Here is a 20,097-nt window from a genome sequence, read left to right on the forward strand (position 1 = left end):
ATACTTGCAATAGCGATCCGTGCTGCTTCCCTATCTCTTTCTCGTGACTTCGGTTTCTCTTTTCCATCAAATGCTTCACCAAGAATTTGTTGTTGGGATTTGATGATCATATCAACATCGTCCTTCTTCAACATCGCGGTCCGAAGGATCTTGTTATCTTCCATATTCTATGTGCCAATAATTTTGGTTGAGAATCTCTAACTTTCTTTATTACTTCTCAAATGTATAAATATATTTTATAGCTTTCAACGTTGTTTACAAACTTACTTATATGAGAAAATTGATTGTTTTTATTTCTTATAGTTATTTATTCATCCATTCTTTCATTATAAATCTACATATGATTTCTCATTTTTCACTTCATAAATAAAATTGTGTTTTTATATATACAGGTAGGTGCATAATATCTATTTAATAATAATAACAAACTTATTTTTGGTAAAAAATAAAATACATAATCAATACAGTATGTTTGGTTTATGAAATAAAGTTATTAATTTACTTATTAACACTAGTAAAATGTATCATGATATACCTTTCTCGGCATTTTGGCTAAGATCAAGTGTGTAGTATCATGATAATTCTCATCATAAATCATTATTGTTTGTTTATGCTATATATCTCCCACCCCACCCCCCATCCCCACCCTTTTTTGCGTACACTATACATTCTTCCATAAAATGAAATAAAAGTATAAAATCAAACTTTTTCACATAAACTCTTTTCGGGTAACATTTTCCAAAAATATCAAAGAAGATGTATCTATACTAGACATGATTGACTCAAAATTGTTAACATTTTTCAAGGATTCACAAATTTCAACATTATTAAAACTAGAAAATGAAAACATCAAACTCATCAAAAGAGAGAAAAGAAATATAAGTAGTAGATTTATTGGGTAATTCTACAAAATGAAATTTCAAGATTAAAGGGGGAAAGAAAACTACTTACCTCGTCTTTTCTATCAAAAAATTTGTTGAGTTAGGAGGAAATAACAATGAAGTTGAGAAATGGGGAAAAGATATGTAATACCAATAATATTTATATTGCTATATGAACTTCTTTTTTTTTTTTTAATCTTTAGTCCTGAATACATAGAATTTAGCAAATAAATTTGACTGTGGTAATCTCTTATTTAATGTTATTATCTCCTCTAGATTTGATAAAGTTTTTTATTAATTCTTTCATTAATGCAACCATGGAAATTGATATCATTTTTAATAACTCAAACCAATTAAATACATCATCTAAGAGATTTTAGCCAAAATTGCCCCTTGTCTATGGGAGTAGGCTTATTTTGATCCTTAAATATAACTCCGAAACATCTTTAGTCCCTTAATTTTGATGAAGTAGATCACCTTTGGTCTAACGTAACTAACAAATGGACTTAAAAATTGACAATGACGATAAAAAAAAACTATTAAAATTAAACACGGCCAAAACTGATCGATCGATTTTCAAACTAACCAAAAAGCTTACCAACAACTATCTCAGTTGCTTACTATGCCATATTCAATGGTATATTTCAGAGTTAAATGGATGTCCTTACAAGATAGATGTTCAAACACTTGTTATTGATAATGGTGATCTCTCATTGATGTTATCCCCTCTAGATTTGAAAATTTTTGAAACGTTTTCTAATTAGTTTTTTTCATCATATGTGAACAGTGATTATAATTTTAAATTCTTTAATATCTCAAAACTAAATAATTACAATAACTAATTAATGAATTCTCCATCCTAAGTATTTTACAGAAAGGCCCCAAATTTACCTATGACATATTTCAGCTATAAACTAAATTTTCCCCTGCTCTTTTTGATAAGAAGGTTACATATGTCCTAACTCCTAAGATTTCTCCTTTTGTGGTACTTATTCATCTTCAAATAATATTACTATAAAAATGTTAGAAATTACCTAATTACACAAACATTTCTGCTATATTTACTAGTTCTCTTTATATTTTGAAATAATTATATATTGTTTCACTCATAAACAATTTCATACCACATTTCAAGTCAGATACACCTAGATACATATATTTTATCTACAAGATACACTCTATAATATAAAGGGAAAAAGGACAAATATACCCCCGAACTTTCATAAATGGTATGTGTATACCCTTCGTTATACTTTTAGGACACCAGTATTTTTACCGTCCAAATTTTGGAACAAATATATCCTTTATACTAACGGTGATACACGTGTCTCAATCTTAACGGCCGACCCGATATTTGTTAAACTTCTACCCAAAATTGAAAAATCCACCCGAATTAATCTAAAAACCCGCCCAAATACATAATACGCACAACCAAAAAATATTAACCCAAATTAATTCACTTAATTTCAAATTAAGCAACTTAAACACTTGTTTAACAACATCTTTCCCCTCGATCTTCATCCCCAAATCATCCTCAACACTAAATCCTCCAATTTCTCATCAACTTCATGAGTGGAAGCTAAGACCCATCCAACCATCTTCATCCCCAGAATCATCCTCCATTTTCTCCTCAACTTCCTCACATGTTTCTTGACCCATTTAATCTTTTCTTTAACTAAATCAATCATTTACTCATTACCATCATTATACATGATCAAATCTCACTGGAAGCACGGTTGAAAGACTTCACACAACCTTAACTCTTTTGTCCACTACATCTTGTGCATATGATGGTTTAAGGCCAACAACAACTGAAATGGATATTATAATCTTTCTCTTTTCGTGTAGAGAAGAAGGTTATCATAGGATTGACACAAGGACTGATACTAGGATTACGATTTGGTTTAGTATTAGGGTTAGATTTGTCTGAAATTTGTTTGGGGAGAAGAGGTAAATGAGAAAGAGAAAGGTTTTTGGGGTTGGAGTACCATCTAAAATTAAGAGAATTGATTTGGGTATTATGTATTTGGGTGGGTTTTTAAATTAATTTGGGTGGGTCTTTTAATTTTGGGTAGGAAATTTAACAAATATTAGATCGACGGTTAAGATTGAGACACGTGTATCACCGTTAGTTTAAAGGGTCTATATGCTCCAAAATTTGGACGGTAAGGATACAGGTGTCCTAAAAATATAACGAGGGGTATACACATACCATTTACGAAAGTTCGGAGATATATTCGTCCTTTTTCCCTAATATAAATACAGAGAGAGAGAGACGCGAGTCATGAGAGAGGGAAAGAGGTGAGGTGTATCTCAGATACATGTGTATCGGACTAGATATGCATCTGGGATACTAGATACATTCCAGATATATATGACACATTCCAATCCAATATCAGATACATTTCAACATTTCAGATATATTCCAATCCAACATATAGAGGCATGTTGTGATCCAAGACTATATATGAGGAACTCACGAAATCCATATACCTACCCAAAACTATTTCCCTCGGACATACAAATCAATATTTATCCTCAATATTATCAATAATAAATCACCTGGAACCATTTCCATCGAGCATTCATGTATCACTATGTCACATATATAGTACCAATATTCATGATCCGTGAGAATAAATATGTATGCATGATCACTTGAATACAACATAAATATGAGCATCTTTCTTACAACAATATCCATGGGCTACCAACCTCCTCAAATAGTATATTTTCTTTCAAAACAGCCCTTCGGCCATAATTTTCACAACTAAGTAGATATATTTCAACTTAGTACCCCTTTAATCCAACAACTCATCATAGTGCGGTATAGCATATGAAACATAGAGTAACACACAACACATAAACATTCAGCTAGTCCCAACCAAGATTTTACGGAAGCAATTCATGTCTCCAAATTTTGAATCCCATCAACATGCTTAATCCATGTATAGCATACTTTATACAATAAACTATCGCTCAAGTTGAGCACTCTAAAAGAGTAAGCTCTAATCTACCAGCATACCTCTAAGGTCGAGTAAACGTGCCACAAATCCTCATAGGATATTGTTTTCCTCTTTCTCCTCGAAAAGATCATAATCTATTAAAATCATACTCTACATGAGAGGCATCAAGATAGAATATAAGTCCAATATTTTTTGTTACCTTGTATATTTACCAATCACTGGAGTTTAGTCTCCACCCAACATATGTCAAAATTAGCAATATAAAAATTCTTATTCTCATGTCCTCACGATTGAATTTTGTAACTAAATTGTTTAGAGTTTAGTATCCTCTTAGAATTCCTTTCTCTCTCAAAGCCAAGTACATAACTAACACGTTGTACGCCAAATTTGCATTAGTGGATCTCTCAAAGTAAATAAATTGTACAATTCATGTATCTACCTAAAGCAAGATATAGATGTCACAAGTTCTGTCTTGTTAAAACCTCATGTATAAGATGGTATATTGAGATGCCGAATGGAAAGGGTATAAGTCTTATTGCTCTAGTTGAAGTTTTTAAGACCACGTAAAGGAAGATAACTTGCATTTTCCAACTAGTTCAGTATTGAAGCAAGTTATTAATATTATTACTTATTAAAACTAGTAACTGAAGTTACTACTAAAAAAGTGCTTAATTAGACCTCAAAAGAGGTTGGAAAAAACCAATAGATTGATTTTTTAGCGTAAAAAATTAGAGAATGCAAACCGGGCTCCAGATGCAAAGCTAGTTGTTGCAATGGTGTTTCTTCTCCGTAGTGAGTTGTGACCCTTATCTTCATTCTTAGCTTCGACTTATTAGAATCTCTTTTATACCATTTTAAGGCATTTATGAGCCAATTTTTAGGAATTATGCGACTTTTTTGGTCACACGAGATGCACGTACAACACACAAGATGCACGTACAACACACGAGATGCACGTATAGCGCATATTCTATCTTTACTCCAAAAATTGTTATTGTATATGTTTACTTATCCAAGGAAAGACGTTACTCACACTTGAAAGTGGTGCAAAAATGTACTTATTTTATACTTGTAATTGTAGTTATAAAGAGGAATGAATACGACATGCTCCAGTTTGAATAATTTGGCATTTCATTAAATTTTCACACAAAATTACTAAAAACTTTAAAGTTTTGAGAAAGTAGGTAGAAAGTATGTATGCATGGTTGATCGAATGACCAATGAACTTTCTCATGGAGAGAAATTTCCTGATCCAGCGACAACAAAATTAACAAAAAGAAGTCATGTTGTGGTTAATAAATGAAAATGATGAACAATGTTAGTGCAAATTCTAAAAGTTATTACAAAGAGACTGATTCTAAGAGTGTGAATTTCCAAATTCCTAGCAGTCTACTCTGACACTACGTTTTAAATATGAAAGACTTAGTACTACACTCCATTGTCACTATCTTATTTTGGAAGTACTTTCTTCCAAAACCAATGCATCTTCCGAATCTCTGCTTTTGGCAGCTTGCCCTCCTTCTTTCCTATCTCTGGTAGGAACTTGTAAATCATGAATCCTACACGAATAACCACAATAGCAAGGAAAATGAATACCCACGCATTCAAGGCACAAATGAGAGGCAATATAGCTAAATTCATGACTAATGTCATGAAGAAAAATACAGTTGCCTCACAACATGCACCTAAAGCTTGAAGATCATCGAGGTATCATACCTCCGTCCAATCCCGTGGGGTAGAAAGCAAAGAATAACATCCTATCAGGAGGATGCTAGAGGCAATGGCAGTCTAACTGTTGCTTTAGATGGACTAATTGACTTGCTTCATGGTATACAAAAAAAAAAAGGAATTCTACATATATTGGAAGAAATCAGACAATTAGATATATTTGAAAAATGAGATTACTCTGACAAAGAAAATAAATAAATACCTCAGAGACAAAAATCCTTACACATGCAAAAAGTAGAGTTATTCGTTGCCCAAAGAATCTGTAACTCAAAACTGCAAGTTCAACCACTCTAAGTTGAATTGCACCACCAAGGAACGAAGCTAGAAATGCGACATGGTACTTAAATCCTATGAACTGTAAGAATAGAGGCCCAAAAAATATGATGGAGTCTAAATCTAAGAGTCATTGGAAAATTTGTATCGCTACATTAATCACCAAAACTGGTAAGTGTAGCAGCTTCTGTGAGGGCTCCCTATCTTAATTTTCAACAGGTGAGCTAACTGTTGAAGCTTTTCTTCTGCTCCAAATTTTTGTATCCTCCTCAAGACTACTTTCGCCTCCTCCACGATCGGCCTTTCTTAATGAGAAATTGTAGTGTCTCATTAAGCAGAATCGATAATAGAAATACTGAAAAGGAAAAAAATGCCATATGCAAAAAGACTCCACCGTCTTCCATCTATGAAATTGCGGGATGCAACTAGATTTATTCCTTTCGCCACATTGTTTCCACATATGAGCATGTAGAAGAAATCGAAGGACTCACAATCTTGGGCATGTCCTAAACTAGTTTCTAGGCATATGCGTGATGGGAATTACCTACACCAATATTAATTGAGTTGGTAAATTGAATAATCATACTTATAGTACACGTAAATGAATGTATACATAAGAACACCAATCTGATATAGAAACCCCATGCCACATCCAGTAACAACTAACCCGATGAATTCAAAGATAATATTGGCAAACCAAGTCATCAGTACGCTTCACAAAACTACAAGTGTCAATCCACAAATAAGGACCAGCTTGCGACCCCAAGAATGGGCCAATCTATATGAAGGCCATAAAGATAAAAGAGCAGAGAGAGGGACTACATTCGCAAAGAGGAGTAGAAGGAAACTAGTAAAAGCACATAAAATGTCAGTGGTGGCTTTTATTTGTCTTTTGTGAAGTCCTCACGAAAATTTCAAAAGGAATATCTCTACACCAATAAGGCTACTTGTACAATGATAACACAATACAAAAAAAAATATTCAAATTTTAGAGGCATCATTTTTGTGTACCCTAGATACAAGGCGTACTTTAGTGTTTACATCTTATCAATATATATAATTTTCTTCCTTTTGAGTGCAGATATATGGACCATGTCACACTGTTTTACTTTTAAATATATTAGTGAAATTATTCAAGTTCTACTCTAATTGATCTCTTGATCATGTGACGCACAAATAATGGTAGAATTTCGAGTATTTAGCTTCAGAGAGAAATATTAAAGAAGAAAGTATTGATATACTACATTTTTTTTATGATCTCTTGATCATACTACATTTTTTATGATCTAGCCCGATTTGACTCCTTCACAAATGGAGCAATTAAGAAAGTATTGATATATATTTAACAATGAATAAAATTCTACCAAGGATTGACAAATGTTATGGCGATGTAGGAACTTTGTGTATTCAAATGATAAATCAGGACTTGCGATCACTTTTTAAAATCAAGGTAGAATTAGTGCAAAACATGCACTATGTGCGTTGTACGTGCATATCGTACATTATACGTGCATCTTGTGGGTCGTACGTTCATCTTCTATGTTGTATGTGCATCTTGTTGGTCAAGAAGAAAGTTTATGTATTCATATTATTTCGATGAGAAATGATTGATATATAGAGCTTATGCCTCATCCATTTCGATATTAAGAGGTCGTTTTTTTTAATATTACAACCTCATAAAGTTTATTTTTAAAATATTGTTGAAAGTTAAATTGCGAAAAAGGGAGAGTACCAATGTACATTTAATATTAAAATTTTTTATTTTATAGAGAGAAACTATATTAAATATCTATTATAAAAAAATTAATATAATTTTTATTTTATTAAATTAAAATGTACATATTTACATTTTCAATCAATATTATACATTTTTATGAGAGGGTTGAAATCTTCAATTGTAACATCTTGAGTCTTGAGATATAATCTTAGAATTGTCACACCACTTCTCTTTTTACAATAGTTAATGGGTATGACGGGGTTTTTTTTTTTAAAAAAAAAAGAATAAAAAAAATGATTTTTTTTTTATTTTAAGAGTCGCCACTTGAAAATGAGTTTTTTTAGGTGTTCCAAGTCACCTAGTAATTCCTAAATTAAAAAAAATCTTTTTATTTTAGTATACGAAAACAGAGATTGGGTAAGGAATTCTATTGACCGGAGGGAAGGTGTGAGGCACCCCCCGAATCCCGTGGTTCTAGCACGGTCGCTTTACCAACTCATGTTTGGCTAAAATAATTTTTGGATAAAAGAAAAATTTGTGTTAGTTACTAATCTCTCTTTTTTTTATAAAAATGATTGACCTAGGAGCGTAACCGCACACAAGATCACCCTTTTTTAGAAATGAATACACACCAAGGATCGTAACCGAACACATGGTGGTATTTAACGTTTATTTTATTTTTTTCTAAAAAAAAGAATTGATGATTCATTGACTCAAATTTTATTTAACAATGAGAAAAGAAAAAAAAAAAAAAAACTTGTTGCAACATATAGACTTGAACAAAGATTTTTTTTATTTATTTATTTTTTTAAAAAAAATGAAATAAAGATAAATAAATATATTAAGTGTCACTACTTGATGATAACAACAAAAGAAAAAAAAGTATATATTCTCTTTATTAAAAAAAATGATGACTAGGCCCCCTTTTTTAAAATAACTAGTGATGTACTAAAAAAATTTATATTGATATAATTCCAGAAAAACGACCACTTTAATAAAATTTTTGATTTTTCATAAAATGGTCATATGTTTTCTTTTGAAAGAAAATTGTAAAAATAGCTTATTTTATCTAATAGTTAAATTACTAATCAAAGTAGTCGATTTTGTATTTCGTTTCAATAATCATTTTATATATTTATTTAAGAGAAAAAAAACTGAATTTATGAAATGATCAGATTTACATTATTTTTGCAAAATGACCAGATTTACATTTTTTACAAAAATGGCCAGATTTACATTTTTTGCAAAAAATGGCCAGATTTACACTTTTTGCAAAAATGGCCAGATTTACACTTTTTGCAAAAATGGCCAGATTTACACCTTTTGCAAAAATGGCCAGATTTACACCTTTTGCAAAAATGGCCAGATTTGCTTTTTTTTTTTTTTTTTNTAAATCGAAAATATAAACATGCTTCATTATTTTTGAAGTTACATTGCAAAGTGTAAGGAAAGAAATATACCTAAGAGATGGTGACAAATAATGATGAAAGCCAAACTCAATTCCACTCCCAAAAGACCACCCAAGATGAAATATATATATTTTTTCTTTTTAGAAGTGATGATTTTTCCTCTTCTAATTTTCTGTTCTTGTTCTTTCTCCCTCTTTTTTTTTCCTCCCTTGAAATGAAAGAAGAATGGGGTTTAAATAGGGGTGGAGCATTAAACCCCACTCTTCTTGAAAACTTAAGAGCCAATGCATGCATTGGACTCTTTGTTTTCCCAAGGTGCCACCCAAGATGACCAATGGAATTTCCCTTTTTTCTTTTTTCTTTTTCTTTTTTTCAAGATAAAATTAATTAAAAGACTACATTGCCCTTTTAGATGACCCATTTATTTTATTCATTAATTGAATAATAGCTAAATGGGTCATCTGAAAATTTTAAAATAGGCCCAAAAATGTCATTTTGGATGACCCATTTCTTTTACTCATTAATTGAGTAATAGCTAAATGGGCCATCTGAAATTTTTAAAATAGGCCCAAAATTGATCAAGACCAAAAAATCAAAACAAAATCAGTCCACTAACACAAAATCTAAACATGTAAACTATTTTGAAGATCAAACACAACAAATAAGGCAGAAAAATAAAATAAGAAATAAAAACGAAATTAAAAAATAAAATAAAAATAATAATAATAAAACTCAAGCAACAACTTAAACATGAACTTGAAGATCACTAACAAAACAATACAAATCCGGCATCAAAACAACTTATATGGTTTAAGAAATGTGATAATGACGGATTTGGATAGAGGATGAGAGGGGGAAATAGTTGACATAAATTTTCGGACGATTGGAGGTCGCCGGAAAATTCCGCCGGAATTTTTTTTTGACAGATTTTGGACATAAACCTTACATCAAAGGATAGCCCTTGAAGAGCCCTATACTTTTATGTAAAGGATATAGGACGGGGATGACCGAAACTTCGTAAATCTAAAGAAAAAGGTGAAGATTTATGTTTGGTTTTNAAAAATGGCAATAAAAATTTGATTTTGGGATTTTGTATTTTTGGTAGGATCTCATAAGAGCCCTTGGATCAAAAAAGTCATGGATGGTTGAGATTTAATCTTGACCATTTCTATTGGACCGGGTCAGAATTGATTGGGCCATCAGAATTTGGTCTAAATCAACCCAATTCAATCAAAAATTGAGTCATCTGGGCCAATAAAAAAAACAATATAAACAAAGACAAACTACCCAAAAATACAAAACAAAAAATATAAGAATATATATATATATATATATATATTATAGGAGTAAAATAAACACGTCAAAAATTAGGTGTTCACAAGAATCATCTAATACTACTTGTTTTTTTTGTCCATCTACTTCTATTTCATACAATACTTTAATGAAATACAATCAAAGGAATTGTGGCCCATAATTCTCCTTGGATGTTTGTTTTAGGGGATTACTTTGTAAAGAGGATTATCTTGTTACGAAAAATGCTTTCCATCAAGAAAATGAGGTCATTGTTGCATTTGAAGCTCAAAATAAAGAAAAACTTTGGAATATGACTACAACTCAATGCTACAGTTGTAAGGAATTAATAGTCATATTGCTAGCAATTGTAGCAAGAAGTTTTGTAATTATTTAAAGCAACAAGGAAACCTTATCAAAGAGTGTCTCAAACATTCTCAAAATCGTAGGTTAATACTTTTCAATCTTTTATACATGCTAAATAAATTGTGCTTCTTTCTTTAATTTCTTCTGACGTTTTCTTTTGCAATCTGATCAATTCCTTGAATGATGGAATTTTTAGTTAATTCATCATATTAATTCAAACCTTTACTACAAACGTGATTATCATTGAAAATGGTTGATTTGGTTTATGGGTTAGAGTTGGATAATTGGATCGGATCGTGATTTATTGTCATGTGAACTGAGAAAGATAAAGAAAAAGTTCATGTGGACTAAATAAGATTGCATGTCATATTTTATTGATCAAATAGTAATAGAATGATTATCAATGATACCAATGATTGGTGTGGACAAACTAATTTAGGAAATCAGTGAGAAATTACCTCTCAATGGTGGTCGGTGGAGGTTGGCTCTGTAATCGGCACAACTTGTCACTGTTTGCTGGAAGGTGTCTCTGTGATCGACAAAGTTTGTTAGTGCTCGCTCCATTTGTTAGCTCTGTGACTCTAACAACATCCCTGTAAAATAAATGACAACGAACAATAAACTACTCTATAATATAAATTTAATTAACCTTCTATAATAGATGTGCATATAATGTATGATTTGTGAAATAGTTTGTTGAATACTATTTGATGCTTCAAATATATTATAATTGGCCATTTTAGTTACTAAAAAAATAGATTAGGCAACTTAACATTGTCACAAAAAAATTATAATTTGTGGCGACCAATGTTGTTGCTAAATCTAATGTTGTTGTGGCAATGAGGGTTGCAACTGGCCGAATAAACCTGATGAATACAAATTTGGGTTAAAATTATTGAATTTCACTTAACCAATACCATAAACGAAATATTAGTGCATGCTCACTGCACAAACAAATGCTTTGTCCTCAGTTTCACTATTACTTTTAGGGGTATATATTGGAATATAATATAGCAACTGACATTCTTAAAATCAAAATATTAGATATATAATGATATTTTGATTTCACGCGAGTAATTTATCTAGTTCTAATTATAAAAACGAATGTACACAACAAACTCTAGTTCAAATAATTGGGCATTTTATCAAAATTTTCACAAAAAATTACTAAAAACAATAATGTTTTGAGAAAGCATGTACCTCGTCTCGAATGCTACCAGACAGCTCTGTACTCGTCACAATCTGATCAATTCCCTGAATGATGAGATCTTTAGTTAATTCATCATATTAATTCAAATCATTATTACAAACATGATTATCATTGAAAAGGGTTGATTTGGTTTATGGGTTAGAGTTGGATAATTGGATTGGATCGGATCGTGATTTATTGTCATGTGAACTGAGAAAGATAAAGAAAAAGTTCATGTGGACTAAATAAGATTGCATGTCATATTTTATTGATCAAATATTAATAGAATGATTATCAATGCTACAAATGATTGGTGTGGACAAACTAATTTAGGAAATCAGTGAGAAATTACCTCTCAATGGTGGTCGGTGGAGGTTGGCTCTGTGATCGGCTCAACTTGTCACTGTTTGATGGAAGGTGGCTCTGTGATCGACAAAGTCTGTCAGTGCTCGCTCCATTCGTTAGCTCTGTGACTAACAACATCCCTGTAAAATAGATGACGAGATTTAGATAAGAACCTTTGTGAGATTACATATTATGGAAGGAAGACGTTCTATTCTGCTGATTTTATTTTTAAAAAGTATAGAGTATTACTGAAGTATATATTATAAAAATTTAATGCCCTGCTAATACTAAATTAACTCCTCCTGGTCAATTATACCCCTCATTTATCTTTTTTCCTTCAAGAATGAATGTCAATATGTCATTATCTTCATTTGTAATACTTCTACCGTTCTACGTACAGAGATAATCACATTATGACTCATATCCTAATGTGGAAGATTAAACATCTTTTCAAAATGCATGATTGTAGCTTCAACTATCCTCTTCTCTCCTTATACTCATGTGTTCTTGGTCTACAAATATGTTGTTTCCTTCTACTTTCCCTTATCAAGTACTATTGCATGCATAGCAATTTCACATATTTATTCAGCAAATGCACCTAAAATAAGATTCTTAAGCAATCACCAATGGTGTTGACCTAGGCTGAGTTTGTAGACACTTATTTTTAAAAATTTGTAATATGTGTGTGCATACAATAACAACGAACAATAAACTACTGTGTAATATAGATTTAATTAACCTTCTATAATAGAAGTGCATATAATGTAAGATTTGTGAAATAGTTTGTTGAATACTATTTGATGCTTTTAATATATTAGAATTGGCCATTTTAGTTACTAAAAAAACCGATTAGGCTACTTGACGTTGTCACAAAAAAATCATAATTTGTGGCCACCAATGTTGTTGCTAAATCTAATGTTGTTGTGGCAATGAGGGTTTCAACTGGAAGAATAAAACATTTGTGATGAATACAAATTTGGATTAAAATTATTGAATTTCACTTAACTAATACCATAAATGATATATTAGTGCCTGCTCACTATACAAACAAAGCCCTTTTTGCAGATAAAGAGGAATGTACACAACAAACTCTAGTTCAACTAATTCGGCATTTCATCAAAATTTTCACAAAAAATTACTAAAATCCACGATGTTTTGAGAAAGAATGTACCTTGTCTCGAATGCTACTGGACAGCTCTGTACTCATTGCAATCTGATCAATTCCTTGAATGATGGGATCTTTAGTTAATTCATCATATTAATTCAAATCTTTACTACAAACATTATTATCATTGAAAAGGATTGATTTGGGTTATGGGTTAGAGTTGGATAATTGGATCAGATCAGGTCGTGATTTATTGCAATGTGAACGGAGAAAGATAAAGAAAAAGTTCACGTATACTAAATAATATTGCATGTCATATTTTATTAATCAATGATTAATAGAATGACTACCTATACTATCACTGATTGGTGTGGCCAAACTAATTTAGGAAATCTCGGAGAAATTAGCTCTCAATAGTGATTGGTGGAGGTTGGCTCTATGATCGGCACAACATGTCGCTCGCTGGAAGTTGGAGCTGTGATCGACACGGCATGTTAGTGTTGGCTTCATATGTCAGATTTGTGTCTCTAGCGGCATCGCTGTAAAATAGATGACTAGAGTTAGACAAAAGGTTCATTTATCAGATTACATATTATGGAAGAAGGAAGAAGTTTTATTTTGCTTATTTTATTTTTAAAAAGTTGAAGAGTTTTACGAAAGGATCTTTTAGAAGAATTTGGTTCCCTATTAATGCTAAATGAACCCCTGCTGATCAATTATAACCTCACATTTATCTCTTCTTGAGGAATGAATGTCAATATGTCATTATCTTCATTTGTAATACTTCTACTATTCGACGTACAAAGATAATCATAGTATAATTAATATATATCCTATTGTGGAAGATTAAACATTTATTCAAACTGCATGATTGTCGCTTTAACTGTTTTTTTTTTCTCCATATACTGATGTATCTTTATGGTTCTTGATTCTGCAAATATGTTGTTTCCTTCTTCTTTTCCTTATCATAGTGAAGTACTTGATATTATAGTCTTTCTTTTGTAACCACTTTATTTGGGACTTCCTATTTTAGTAAGAACTATTCCATGCATAACCATTTCACAAATTAATTTAGCAAATACACCTGCATGTAATATTGTTAAGCAATCACTAATGGTGTTCACCAAGGATTAGTTTGAAGACACTTAACTTTTTAAATATGTAATGTTAGTGTATACAATGACAACAAACAATAAATTCTATTATTGTGTAATATATATTAATTAGAGTTGTCTATAAGGGCTGACCCATCTCATACGGGATTAACCCATATAGGCTTGAAAATTTGAAAGGCCAGACCGGGCTAGCCCATTTTTTTGTGGGCCAAAATATGATCAGCTCCCACAAGTATGTGGGCAACGGGCTGTGCCCGGCCAACCCATTTTTTTTAAAAGTATAATTTTCATAATTTTTTTAAATCAAATTATAATTTAAAATATAATCATAAATATCGACAATATTATATGGTGTTAGTGTTACTATTTGTTAATCAAATCCACATATAAAATTATCTTTATAATATTTATTAAGTTTGATTTCAAGTAAAAGCATAAATAAATAAATAAAAATATTAACCTAATAGTTTTCCAATGATTATAGTAAAACACAAAATCTATGACAGTATTCCATAGGCTACGACCTGCGTAGTAATTCCCTAGAAATTTTAGGGAATATTTATATTATGTAGTACGTATTATAATTTTTACATATTTAAATTTCAATCAATATTATACATTTTTATGAGAGGGTTGAAATCTTCAATTGTTTTTTTTTCTAATCTTGCAAAAATATCGTTGTTACCTTTTTTCCTTCTAATTATTGAAAAATAATACGTCAAATAATATATAAAATATAGAATATACATATAATAAATCTAAACATAAAATAAAAAAAATTAATATATGAAAATAAAATATATTTTTTTAGATGAAACTTAACCAAACATATGAGATATGAGAATTAATTAATAAGGGATATATTAGTTAATATATATATATATATATATATATGGAAGTGATATTTTATTCTTAGGAATATATTTGTAATTATGTATACATGGAATGGATATTTTATTCTTGAGAAAAATAATTTCCTTTTTCTACTTCTGCTTTTTTTAAGAAGCAAGAATTTTAACTTCTTCCCAACAATAGAAAAATTGTTTCTGCTTCTACTTCTATTTAATAGTAGTTTGACCGATTTGACAAATACTTAATTTTTTTTAAAAAAAAAAGATGCTTTTTTTCTAAAAATAAGTGTTTTTGGCCTCCCAACAACAATGTCAAACAGATTCATCATCTCTCTTTATTTTCTAGTTATTTTTTAAAAAAGATATTTTTTTATATTTAGTAACAATTCAACTTTAAACTTTTCATTTTGTCTTTAATGAGAAGCACACAAATATCTATGATGGATGGCAAAACTGTCTTATTTTGCATAGTTTAAGGATAAAAGTGTACCATTTTTTTCTTGTTTTGAAGCAATCATTGTTGACACCCAATTTTGACCCACCGCAATATGGATTAGTTATCTAGTTTCTTCAAATTTTAACAATTTGAAAAAAATTTAACTTATATAAAATTCAAAATATTTTCAAGTTATTTTAAGTAATTTTGTCATTTTTATAATTTTTAAATTTTATATATATATATATATAATTTACTTGACCATATTCTCTAAACTTCCCTACTATTTGAAAAAAATTACAAAATATCTACTCTCTCCTATTCTGAGATACATCACTTTACGAGATGTATTGGTTGGATATGTCATCATACGTGAAGTAACGGGACGTACGCGATGTATCAGAGACATTGAGCGATGTATCCGAAATCTAGATGCGATGTATCGAGACATTAAACAATGTATTCGAAATCAAGACGCGATGTACTGGAAGTTTTGGGATGTATTCGAATTCTACCAAATTTAAGAGATTTTTTGTAATTTGAAAAAGAGTAAGGATATGATTTAATTAGCTCTTAACACTATGAGGTTTGTGTAACATTCCCTAATTATTGCGGTGGTCCAAAAATATTTATAATTACTACCTTTTATAAAATAATAAAAAAATAAAAATAAATATTCGAAAGACGTCTAAAAAGATTTGTTTTTAATTAAATATTTTGTTAATTAGTTTAATTTAATTATAATTGATATTTTGAGTAAATTAAGTTAATTATTTTATTTTTTTTAAGACTAAGAAGCTCGTTAACTAATTAGTATTAATTCATCTTATTTAACTTTTAGCCAATTTCATTAATTAACTTAATTGGTTACTTTGTAAATTTCGTGAAATCCAAATGGTCATTTCGTGATTACAAATCTAACCAATTTTTACTCCTCTTAAAGCCCTCTTTTCAGCCAAAATTTTGGGCCCAAGAATTTCACCAAATCAGCCCAATACAATAACATTAGTATAAATTATAGAAACCACATATTATAAATACTAAATAACATCCTATACGCACCAGCCCAAACCCCCAATTCCCATTCACTCCCAACCCAATTTGTTTTCAGCTCATGATACTAAGTTTGTAGCTCGTATATTTTAACTTGGCTCATAGTCTTATTATTGACTTATTTCTATAAATAAATAATTATTCACGATTCTTTAAAAAAAGTGCTAAAACAAAACTTATACCTTAATTCTTTCGGAACCCTGTGTTGGATGCAGAAGAGTTGGTTGTTTGTAGATGTCCACACAATCATATAAATCTCCATGAATAGTCTACAAAAAGATCAATTTCATACGACAAAGACCTTCAAAGAGATATAAAATGATATATTTTACAAAGAAAAAGAGTTCCTTCACCACATTTACATTTTTGTAAATTGAAATGTCGAAAGATATATTATTGAAGGAAAAAATCATATAAACATTATACCTCAATCGTAAAGTTTGATCTTCCGCCAAATTTGTGGCTCTCAATCACATTTGAAAGAAATATAATCAAAATTAAAAGAGAGAAGAAAATTGTTTTCACTCTCTTCACAGCCATTTGGACACATGATTCATTAACTTATGCACGTTACATTTGATCTCTTCTGCAAATGTTCATTCTTAAATGTCTAAATGCTTAGACTATTCATAATTGATCTCTAATTCTCTATACATTAACTCATAGTGTAACGTCCAGTGAAGTCACTAAGTGAGCGTTTTTTTAAAATTAAATTTCTTGTCCTAGCAATTAATTAATTAATTCATATCTCCCTCTCCGTGTCATTACTGCATATGTTCATGTTTGCATACTGCCCTTTGTTTGCTAGTAATATCAAATCTCTCATATTAATTTTTTTTCCTTTCTTTTTCCACATGTGATATTTGTGGAGTTCAATTTGGACTCATTTCCTTGTCTTATTGCATTTCGAGTTGGTGGAAACTCAACTATCTCAGAGAAATAGAAAGGAAGCTAGTATAAAGGGGAAATGGAAGTAAAAAATGCTGGGAAAGGGATGATATAAAAGCCGATATACATCTGATACCAATGATATACGACCAATATACACAGATTATATACATTGATATATAATGTTGATATACACTTGATACAGGGACGAAAATGGGCTAAAAAGCCCTAGTGCAGCAGCAGTCCAAAAGAATTGAATAGCAGATTTCAGGAGGAGGAAAAGTGGCCTTAAACAGCCTATTTGTTTCAGCAGGCATTAGAACTTAGGACTGGTTTGGGCCTGCTAAAGTCAACAACTTTGAATTTAAGCAAAACTCAAATTTATTCTTTTCTTTATTGTTATAATAATTCTTATCTTGTATTAATTTTAACTTTGATGGTTTAGACTAACTTAATTAAATTCCCTTAAAGATGAATCATTTTATGTTATTTACTCTTCTATTTTTAATGGTTTATTCAATTGTCTTTCCTTTACTTAATCATTTTTTTACAAAGTTTACTTTCTTTCTAAATTAATTCAAAATGTTTAAGTTAATTAACTTTCAAATAAATTTTCAACATCTTTATTTCCTTTAAAATGTTGGTTTTTCCCTTTAAGTTTGAAATCAATTTTAAACCTTTGAGTGTTAATACCATCTCAAAGTGGAAATCGGAACCTCTTATCCATTTCTTTGAATTTTTAAGACTTAATTCTGTTAGAGTTTTTAAAATTATGTTTTTTTTTTATTTCTTTAAAAAAAAAATTAAATAGCGCTCCTTAAATGTTGGTTTTTCCCTTTTAAGTTTGAAATCATTTTTAAACCGTTTTTCTTTTTCGACACATAACAATCATTAGACATAAGGGTATCTTTGAGTCAAACACATAACGACAAAGACATTGTTAAGAAGATAAAACTAAATGAATAATTAAAAAGTAACTCAAAGTATTTCCTAGCTAATAAATACAAGTTTCCCATTGATCTTTACCCCCTGCACCCCCAAATAAGAAGTTATAGTCCCAATAGCCATCATTGGCATTATAATGATTGCCTTCATAGTAACACCTTGAGTCTTGAGATATAATCTTAGAATCATCTGGCACTACTTGTTTTTTCTGTCCATCTACTTCTATTTCATACAATACTTTGCGCATATAACAAGTTAGCTGCCAATATCCTCCTCTAAATTGACCATTTCCCATTGCAGGGCTAACATCTTGGCCTCCTGGGGTGTACACTTTCCCTCCAAATTGCACTAAATCCGCCGCATTTGCACTCAATTTGTCGAACACTTCATATGGCCACATTCCTATCTCCTCGTTCATCACCGGCATTGTAAGATGATAATCAAAATATTCCGTCTAACAAAATCATAACAATATATCATATGATTATGTAATCGTAACATAGAAAGAAATCATGTGTCATTCCGTCAAATAAATTGAGACAGAAGTACCTGATAAAGCCTGAGAAGCACTTCCTCTTTGTAATTTGTTTCTATCTGTGAGGTCCTTGGAAAAGCATAATCTATAGGTATTACTCGACTTAATTGAATAAATCCTGGACACTTAGTATTGTAACATCCTGTTTTTTGATGACCATCCACCTAAATTTCAAGTATTTATTGAGTATTCTAGTTTTTTCAAAAATAATTTTTCATTCAAGTAAAAAAAGAATTAATTCAAAAAATATACTTACAGTCCACTTGGTATATATATGAGTTCGGTTGTCACCATTCAAAGTTGGATGCACCTGAAAAGGCGAATGTAGAAACCAAATATTTTACCTAAGAAAATAATAGGATAACAAATGGATCGATGACTAAACTACCTTTCCTTTAAAAAAAAAAGCTATCATAACTCTTGAATAATTGCGACGTATTGGATAAAAGAAAGTATTGGAGTTTATAAGAAATATATGATGGAATTAGGAGTGTGCATTCAGTTTTTCGGTTTGGTTTTGCACTATTCGGTTTGGATTTTTCGGTTTTTGATTTTGTAAAAGTGTAACTCAATCCGATGCAAAATAAATTTGGTTTGGTTTGATTTTCCTCTATTCGGTTCGGCTTTTTTCGATTTGGTTATTCGGTTATGTCAATAATTAATAACATAACCAAAGTAATAATATTTAATCCCTTAAATATACTTTCTAATATAAATCATAAGTAAAACTTAAAACACAATACTTATAAGTATACCTATTATAGATGTAACTCAAACATTAAATATAAACGTAATCATCATGAAATGCAATAACCAAAAAGGGACAAAAGTGGTTACCTCCAACTTAATTCTAAACTTAAACATTATATATATATAATTCGGTTTTTTTCGGTTTTTATTTTTTAAAATCCAAAACCAAACCAAAAAGCCAAACAAAGTAATTTATTAATCCAAAACCAATCCGAAAAACCAAAAAACCAAAAAACCAATCCAAATAAAAATTCG

At 30.4% G+C, this 20,097-nt stretch overlaps 1 pseudogene; it reads right to left on the reverse strand.

The window, feature by feature from the left end:
• Positions 1 to 5,296: 5,296 nt before the first annotated feature.
• Positions 5,297 to 18,984, reverse strand: LOC125851718 (sugar transport protein MST4-like; annotated as a pseudogene).
• Between the last annotated feature and the right edge of the window lie 1,113 nt (positions 18,985 to 20,097).

The sequence above is a fragment of the Solanum stenotomum genome, unplaced genomic scaffold (genome assembly GCF_019186545.1).
Source record: "Solanum stenotomum isolate F172 unplaced genomic scaffold, ASM1918654v1 scaffold28981, whole genome shotgun sequence".
NCBI classification, from domain to species: Eukaryota; Viridiplantae; Streptophyta; class Magnoliopsida; order Solanales; family Solanaceae; genus Solanum; species Solanum stenotomum.